Genomic DNA, 8,463 nt, shown 5'->3' on the forward strand with positions numbered 1-8,463 from the left:
ACCCAGGGAAGCAGTCAGTCACTTACTCCGAGTGGAGATATTCTGCCCGGTCCTTGCTATCAGAATAGACAACATTCCTCCAACTTTTTTTAAATGTGCCGGTCACATACATGACCTCTAATCCCTGCAATCTAAGAGTCGGTGTTATTTCTCCTCTTTTACTTCAGTTATGGGGAAATTGAGGCTGGGAGACTTGCAGTAACCCGCTAGAGGTCAGGGAAATCAGAAGCGGCAAAACCACGATTCAAACGGGACCCTGTTTAATGATCAAACCACTGTTCATTGCTGATCACTTTGACAGCTTACTAAACAGCTCTTAGCCTCAGTTTCCTCGTTTGTAAAACGGGAGTGGTAATTGTTCTCATCTCGAAGAGAGGAGAAATAAAATAACGCGTTAGACCAAAGCTGTCCGGAATGACAGCCACTATCCACATGTGATTGGTCTGAACTGGGACATGCTCTCAGTGTAACACACATACCAGGTTTCAGAGGCTTCGTATGAAAAAAAGATGGTAAACGATCTCAAGAATTTTTTATATTGATTACATGTTGAAATGATAATATTGGGTTTAAAAATATGTTATTAAGATGGATTTTACCTGTTCCTTTTTACTTTTTGAAATGTGGTGGCTAGACATTTTATTATATATGTGGTTTGCATTATATTTCTTGTGGATGGCTCTGATTTGGCCCCCTAGACTGGGAACATTAAGAGGTGGCCATTAGTGGGACTTCCCTGGCAGTCCAGCGGTTAAGACTCCGCACTTCCACTGCCGGGGGCACAGGTTCGATCCCTGGTTGGGGAACTAAGGTCCCGCATGCCACGCGGTGCGGCCTTAAAAAAAAAAAAAAGAGTTGGCCGTTAGTACTGAGACAGCTTAGCTTGGCATGGCCCATATCAGAACCTTGCAATTCTACCATTTCTTTTACTTACTTGCGTTGGATACTTTTTCTCTATAACCTCGCTTAATCCTCACAAGAGCCATTCTGTAATTTGATGATGGTTTAAAAAAAAAATCTTTCCCGTGTTTGTTGGTCTTCTTTCTCCTAGTGCATCTCCCTGCAATTCGTGATGAGAGCATCCTGTGAAAAGGGCCCGTGGGCTTTTCCAAAGGGCAGGAAGCAAAGGGAAGCTGGGAGGACGGTGCTAGGCTTGAGAGGCAGGGATGCGGCTAAGAGCCGGAGAGGACGGTGCTGGGGGTGGTGGGGAGAGAGGAAGGGATCTGGCTGCTGGGACCTGCCCGGGGAGGTGGTCTCTCCCAGGAGCAAGGCCTGGCTGCCTGCAGCTGAAGGTTATCCTGAAGCGGGCTGGTGCCCAGGCGGCGGGTGGCAGGCTGGCCTCTGAGTGGAGGGACACCTACTTCTCCACGCAGACCTGGGTCCTTCCTGCAAATCCAGACGTGCCGCTGGGTGCTCCTGTCGCGGCTGCCACAACAGACTTCAGGTAATAACCCGTGCTAAGGCAGATTTTAATGTACAGTAGAGACTTCTGCCTAACATGGTTCTTCCCACAATCTGAGGTAGTAACAGTGTTCAGAAAACCCTGAACCCCATTATCCCTCCTCCCTCCAAGAGTCCTACCGGATCGGATGCTTTCTGTTACGTGACGATAGGGGACGTTGCTCCGGTTTCTACGTTCACGATCCTGATTCTAATTCCCCATCACTCGGAGAACAAAGTGGACTTTTCTGGAATGAATCATGCCTTCAAGAAAGGAATCACATGCTTTCCTTGGGAAACTTGCAACCTCACTCCCTGTCCCAGAGGGACAGAGGGTAATGATTTCATGTTGTTGGCTGCTTACTCCCCAGAGGTTCTGAAACACGGGCTTTCCTTGGAAAGGAAAGATGCCTCATTTTTTCCTAAAGACATTGCACGGCTCTCCGTGGCACGGCTCAGCCCTGGCATCCACCACAAAGACATTTGTGTGTCCTTTTAGGCTGTGGGCCAGGCACGCAGACTTTCTGCCCATCTGCCAGACGGAGGGCAAAGCCCTGGATCCTGCCAGCCCCAGGCCACGGGGACGCTGTTCGGGGACAAAGACAGCCCTGCTCCTGCCCCAGCAGTGGGCCCAGGGCCCAGGTGTGAGCCTCGGGCCCCCGCCCGCCCTCTGGCTGCTTGACCCCAGGCATAGCCGTGGACCGCAGAGTGAGGTTAGAAAGGCCGGGGCAGGCAGCTTCGTTTGATGGACCAAAGGACCGTGCGTGGCCTGCCAGGTGTGTGACAAAGACTGCCCAGGGATGTCTCCTTCTCTGGGGGAGCCTTGAAGTAGTGGCGTCTGTGGGCTGAGCAGCAGGGCCTCTGAACAGAGCCAGAGAAAGCCACTTCCTCCCCCCCCAGCTCTTTGATCCCTGCCAGCCCCGTGGAGTTCCCCAAGTTGGGGAAGCAATTCATCTTTGAAGTTATGGGAGCTGGCTCTGGAGAGACCTCACAGTTGCAACCTTGGCGCTGTTACCACCGGTGCCTTTGGCAGGCTGTCCCCCCTTTTCTGTAGCCGAGTCCCCGCAGAGGCCGACCTCAGATGAGTGGTCGGGGCAGTAGCGGCTTGGTCGGTGCAGGAACAGGCCAGGGAAAGGGGGAAATGCAGCTGTCTTAGTGCATTTGGGCTGCCCTAACGGATACCATTTCCTGGGTGACTTATAAACAACAGAATCTTGTTTCTCACAGTTCTGGAAGCCGGGAAGTCCAAGGTCAAGGCGCCTGCAGCTTCAGTGTCTGATGAGAGCCTGCTCCTATGTCACAGACTGTGTCCTCATGTGGCAGAAAGCGCAAGAAAGCGCAACGGAGCTCTCTAGGGCCTTTTTAAAAAAATTGAGATATAATTGACATATAACATTATATTGGGGGTATACAACATAATGATTTGATATATGTCTGCATTGTGAAATGATTTCCACAGTAAGTTCAGTTAACAGCCATCACCACACATAGTGACAATTTCTTTTTCTTCTGATAAGAACTTTTAAGATCCAATCTCTTAGCAGCTCTCAAATATACAATACAGTATTATTAACTATAGTCACCATGCTGTACATGACACTCCCATGACTTATTTATCTCATAACTGGAAGTTTGCAACTAGTGTGTCTCTCTCTCTTTTATTTTTTTATTTTTTGGCCATGCCACGCGGCTTGTGGGATCTCAGTTCCCTGACCAGGGACTGAACCTGGGCCATGACAGTGAAAGCCTGGAATCCTAACCACTAGGCCACCAGGGAACTCCCAAGGGTCTCTTTTATAAGGGCATTAATCCCACTCATGAAGGCTCCACCCTCATGACCTAATCACCTCCCCAAGACCCCACCTCCAAATATCATCACATTGAGGGTTAGGTTTCAACATATACATTTTGGGGAGGACACAAACATTCAGTCTATGGAAGCAGCAAATAGGGTGCGTTATTAAGCCAGCTACTGCAGTGGGCAACTGAAGCTTCAACCTGCAGGGAAACTCCAGGAAGCAGTAGGGAACACACAGCTCACAATCATCCCAGTCAAGGGGTGAGGGAGCTGGGGTACGTATACCCCATACATGTTGGATACCCGTTAAGGGCCTCACAAGTGGGTAGTCAACTCCCAGGCAGTTCCGGCCTGTCATGTTCATGGGCAAAGTGGATTTTTGCAACCTAAAGGCGGTTCTCACAAAGATACAGGGGCAGGCCACTGGGAGCCAGGCTGAGTTGCACCCAAATGGTAAGGAGATATGGGTGGAGTGACTGGAGTGTCTGCTATACCCCCTAAGCCTCCTGTACTATGGAAAACTGACAGTACTCACAGCTTTTATCTTGTAGGAGGGATGGAATAAAAAGTTAGGTCCTTAGCACAACGAGTGACCTACAGCAGTGCTTGTTAAATGTTGGCCATTTTTACTGGGACCATCCAGTTTTTGCCCTAGAATTTTGTTTGCTGTTCCATCATTTCTTTTATTTCCTTGAGATCCCTGAGCCTTTGTGCCTCAGCACCAAAACACGCGGGTCTAAAGAGAGGAACTCATGCCTTGCTTTTGTTCATCCCCCAATTTTGAAGACGTCACTATTACCTTGTTGAGTTGAGATGCAGTAAGTGACCAGCCAGGATGACTTCTGCCTGACGCCCCTGCTGCCTGCCCAGTGGTGGAGTTGGGGAGGTCAGCAGGAACAGCCCCTATTTATATACTGGGAATCAAAGAGTAGAAAAAGCTGTCTTTGCTCCCTGGTTGGGCCTCAGAGGACCTGCACAAGGTTTGGCGGGGGGAGAGATGGAAGGGTAAAGAGGTGGGCTTTCATTTTTCATGGGTATTGCACATACACATGTATTTCACCATATGAAAGGGAACACAGCATGCCTTAAAAGTTTCATATATCCAATCATTTCTACATGATTATTTCTGTTTGTTTTTTTGGCTGCATGGCGTGGCTTGTGGGATCTTAGTTCCCTGACCAGGGATTGAACCCATGCCCCCTGCAGTGGAAGTGCGGAGTCCTAACCACTGGACCACCAAGGAAGTTCCTATGTGATTATTTCTGGATGGGAATTATGAGTGATTTTTTTCTTTTCCTGTGCTGTATTCTACCTTTTCTGTGGTGAGTATAAAGGACTTAAACAGTGCAAAATAAGAGCTGCTTTTAAAACTATATCACAGCTGACAGATTTAGAAATGTAACCAGACCTACAAGAAGGCAAGTTGAGAGCAAATAAGCTTTTTTTAAATTTGAAAGACAGTGACTTAAAGATGCCCATTGACCCCCTCCTTGGGCTGCTTACTTGTGTGTTTTGTCAGGTACACTGCGGCCATAGTGCCTGTCTTTTCTAGAAAAAGTCACGGAAAATGTGACTGGATCAGTACATTTATTCCAAGCTGCTGTGAAATTGTTAGAAACTGAGCCTATATTCTGTTAGGTGATTTAAAAAAATAATATATATATATATATATATATATATTTTGCAGTAAAATAGGTAATTTTAATAGTAAAATCAATCTGAAATTATGCAAATCAAGCAAATAATAGAGTGGGGACTATCTTTTAAAATATCTGAGCCATATGTAAAGTGTTTTTTAATTCTACATTGTATTTTTATCACTTTTCTAGCACTCAGAATGAATAAAGTGACACAGTATGATAAATACTTGGAAGTTGCACAAAAAAATATATTTTTGTCAGTATGCTTTTTTCCCCTCCTTTTGACGATTCACGGTGGAGACAATAAAGATTAATCACGTAAGGGAAGGTGAATAGGTGAAAACACGTCCATTTGCAGACACACGGCAGCCCTTTAACCACACCCCCAGGTGGGACTTACACCTAACTATGCTCTCAGTTCCTTTTTTTTTTTTTTTTTGCTGCCCCGTGCAGCATGTGGGATCCTAGTTCCCCGACCAGGGATCGAACCCACGCCCCCTGCATTGGAAGCACGGAGTCCTAACCACTGGACCGCCAGGGAAGTCCCTCAGTTCCTTTTAATTCAAGTTTTATTCCAACAATTCAAAGAATCAGCCCACTAAAAATATTAAGCTGAAAGAAAAAGCAATGATCATTTTAAAAGCACACAACATTGAAACAGGTTTTACAACAAAACTGTGCATTAGCCTGTGTACTATGATTTCAGTTCTTTGCTCAATCCAGGGGAATATTCTAGACTCATTAGTCCTACTTACTGTTGGCAAAAGGCTTAGCAAGTGCTGGGTGTTCATGGCCAGCGTGACTATATCTGTCTTTGATTTTCATACAGGTCTCTCTTGCCGTCAGCTTAACAAAACTGATAAACGAAGTAGCTAATATAATGGACAGAATCAGTACTCCAAAATTTGGGGACTTTGGAACCTGTCACCCCAACAAAGCAATGAGTTCTTTGAAGGCGGGGACTATCTTAAATTATATATATATATATAGCTCTACATTCTCCCTGGACTAAGTACAGATTGAATGAATGAGTGACAAAAATAGCACCTGGCACCAAGAAATGATTTTGTGACTTACTAGTTTTGCTGGACTTTAAAAATACCACACAGTATTATTAAATACAAGGAGACAAATGGCAGCTTTACAGTGGAGAGAGCTGGCAGACACTGCCTGAACCAAGTGATTAAAGTGGACATCGTCAGTAAGAGGACAAATTGACGTGATGCATTGAGGACAGCATCACTTCTGGGGTATTCCTGCCAAAGGTGTACAACCTGAATCAAATCACAAGGAAATATGAGACAGACCCATGTCAAGAGACAGCCTACAAAACAGCAGGCCTAGACTCTTCAGAAATGGCAATGTCAGGAAAGACGCCACCCCCCAAAAAAAAGACCTAGAGAATACCACACTAAGTGAAGTAAATCAGACAGAGTAAGACAAATATCATATGATATCACTTATATGTGGAATCTAAAAAAATGATACAAGTGAACTTATTTACAAAATAGAAACAGACCCACAGACATAGAAAACAAATTTATGGTTACCAAAGAGGGAAGTGGAGGGAGGGATAAATTAGGAGTTTGGGATTAACATATACACACTACTATATATAAAATAGATAAACAACAAGGTCCTACTGTATAGCATAGGGAACTATATTCAATATCTTGCAATAACCTATAATGGAAAAGAATCTGAAAAATAATATATATGTTATAACTGAATCACTTTGCTGTACACCTAAAGCTAACACAAAATTGTAAGTCTGTACTTCAATAAAAAGTAAACGCATACTTTAATAAAAATAAATAAATAAATAAATAAATAAAATTTTTTAAAAAGAAAAATTTTAAAGGCTGAGACACTGTTCCAGATTAAAGGAGAGTGAAGCGACTTGACAACTCATGCATTATATAATCTTGGATCCTGCATTGGGAGAAAAATTGCCATAAATGACATCGTTGGGAAATTGGCAAAATTTGATTGTGGGCCGTAGCTTAGGTAATAGTATTGCATTATGTTAAATTTCCTGAATTTGATCATTTTCCTGGAGTTATGTAAGCGGTCTTTGTTCTTAGGGGATACATGCTGAACTATTTGGTTGGCATAAACAGTTCAGAGAAAGAAAAAAATAGAGTCCCATAAATCTTAGCACAGTTTTAAAAAATGGAGGTGCAATTCACATAACAAAATTGCCCATGTGAAAGTGTACAATTCAGTGACATTTAATGTAATCACAGTGCTGTGCAACCACCATCTCTATCTAGTTGCAAATCGTTTTCATCATCTCAAAAGAAAACCTCATACCCATTAAGCAGTCACTGTCCATTTCCATCCTCCCCGAGTCCCTGGAATATATACTTTCTGTATCTATGGATTTACCTATTCTGGATATTTCATATAAAAGGAATCATACACTATGTGGTCTTATACGTCTGGTTTCTTTTACTTACCATAGTGTTTTTGAGGTTCATCCCCGTTGTAGCATATATCAGGACTTCATTCCTTTTTAATGGCTGACTAATATTCCATTGTATGTAGAGGTCACATTTTGTTTATTCATTTATCCACTGATGGATACTTGGGTTGTTTCCCCCTTTTGTCTACTGTGAATCATGCTGCTACGTGTCCCGGTCCCTTTGGTCACTTCTTTTGGGGATATACCTAGGAGTGAAATTGCTAGATCATATGGTAAATGGATGCTTGTCAAAGGAACTGCCAAACTGTGTTTTCAAAGTGGCTGCGTCACTTTGCTACGTGTACTGTTCTTACGACTCGTCTCAAAGTTTGAAATTATTTTAATGTAAAAAGTTAGGGGAAAAAAAAATGAGTGTGTGCACCCAGGCCGAAGGGAAAGGAAACCTAAATTCAGGAAAGTGGGGAAGTGACGAGAGCTTCACCCCGCTGAGCAGACAGGCGTGGGAACTGGGACAGTTAGAGTGACAGGCGGGGCGGCTCAAGGGGAGATTCCAGAGTGGAAACTTCTGTAAGGGATGACACAGCTTGAAAGTGCTACCAAAGCACTTCCAGGACCAGAAAGTCAGCCCGACAGGCGGAGAGAGCACGGTGCACCCCACTCTCCTCGGGGGGGGGGGGGCGACGTTTCTGCCCTGGGGGTGCACACAGGCATGAGGGAGCGTGTGCCGGGAACTCGGGCTTTGATAAACGCACATCCGTGGAAAACCACGATTTTCCCTACGGAAAGCTGCCTGACTGCCCTGCTGCTGGGACCCTCATGTGTAGAAAGGGGGTACTGGTCACCCCTACGATTGTTCTGATGGTTGAAGGAGACCAGTGTGGGTCCTGCAAAGGCTAAAGCACTGATAGACATTGAGGATTATAACTAAAGCTTGTAAATTCCATTCACATCCTGCTAGTTCGTTACTTCTGCAGCTCAACTTGTGGTTCCCCAACTAGCCACACGGGGATCTCCTGGGAGCTTGTGAGAAATGCAGACTCCCAGGTCCACCCAGCTGGCGGAACCAGAACCTGCATTTCAGCAATATCCCCTGGTATTTGGCATGCCCACTGAAGTTTAAGAAGCACTGCTTTTGCACACGACTATATGTAAAATAGATA

This window comes from Balaenoptera musculus, chromosome 4 (genome assembly GCF_009873245.2).
Source record: "Balaenoptera musculus isolate JJ_BM4_2016_0621 chromosome 4, mBalMus1.pri.v3, whole genome shotgun sequence".
NCBI lineage: Eukaryota > Metazoa > Chordata > Mammalia > Artiodactyla > Balaenopteridae > Balaenoptera > Balaenoptera musculus.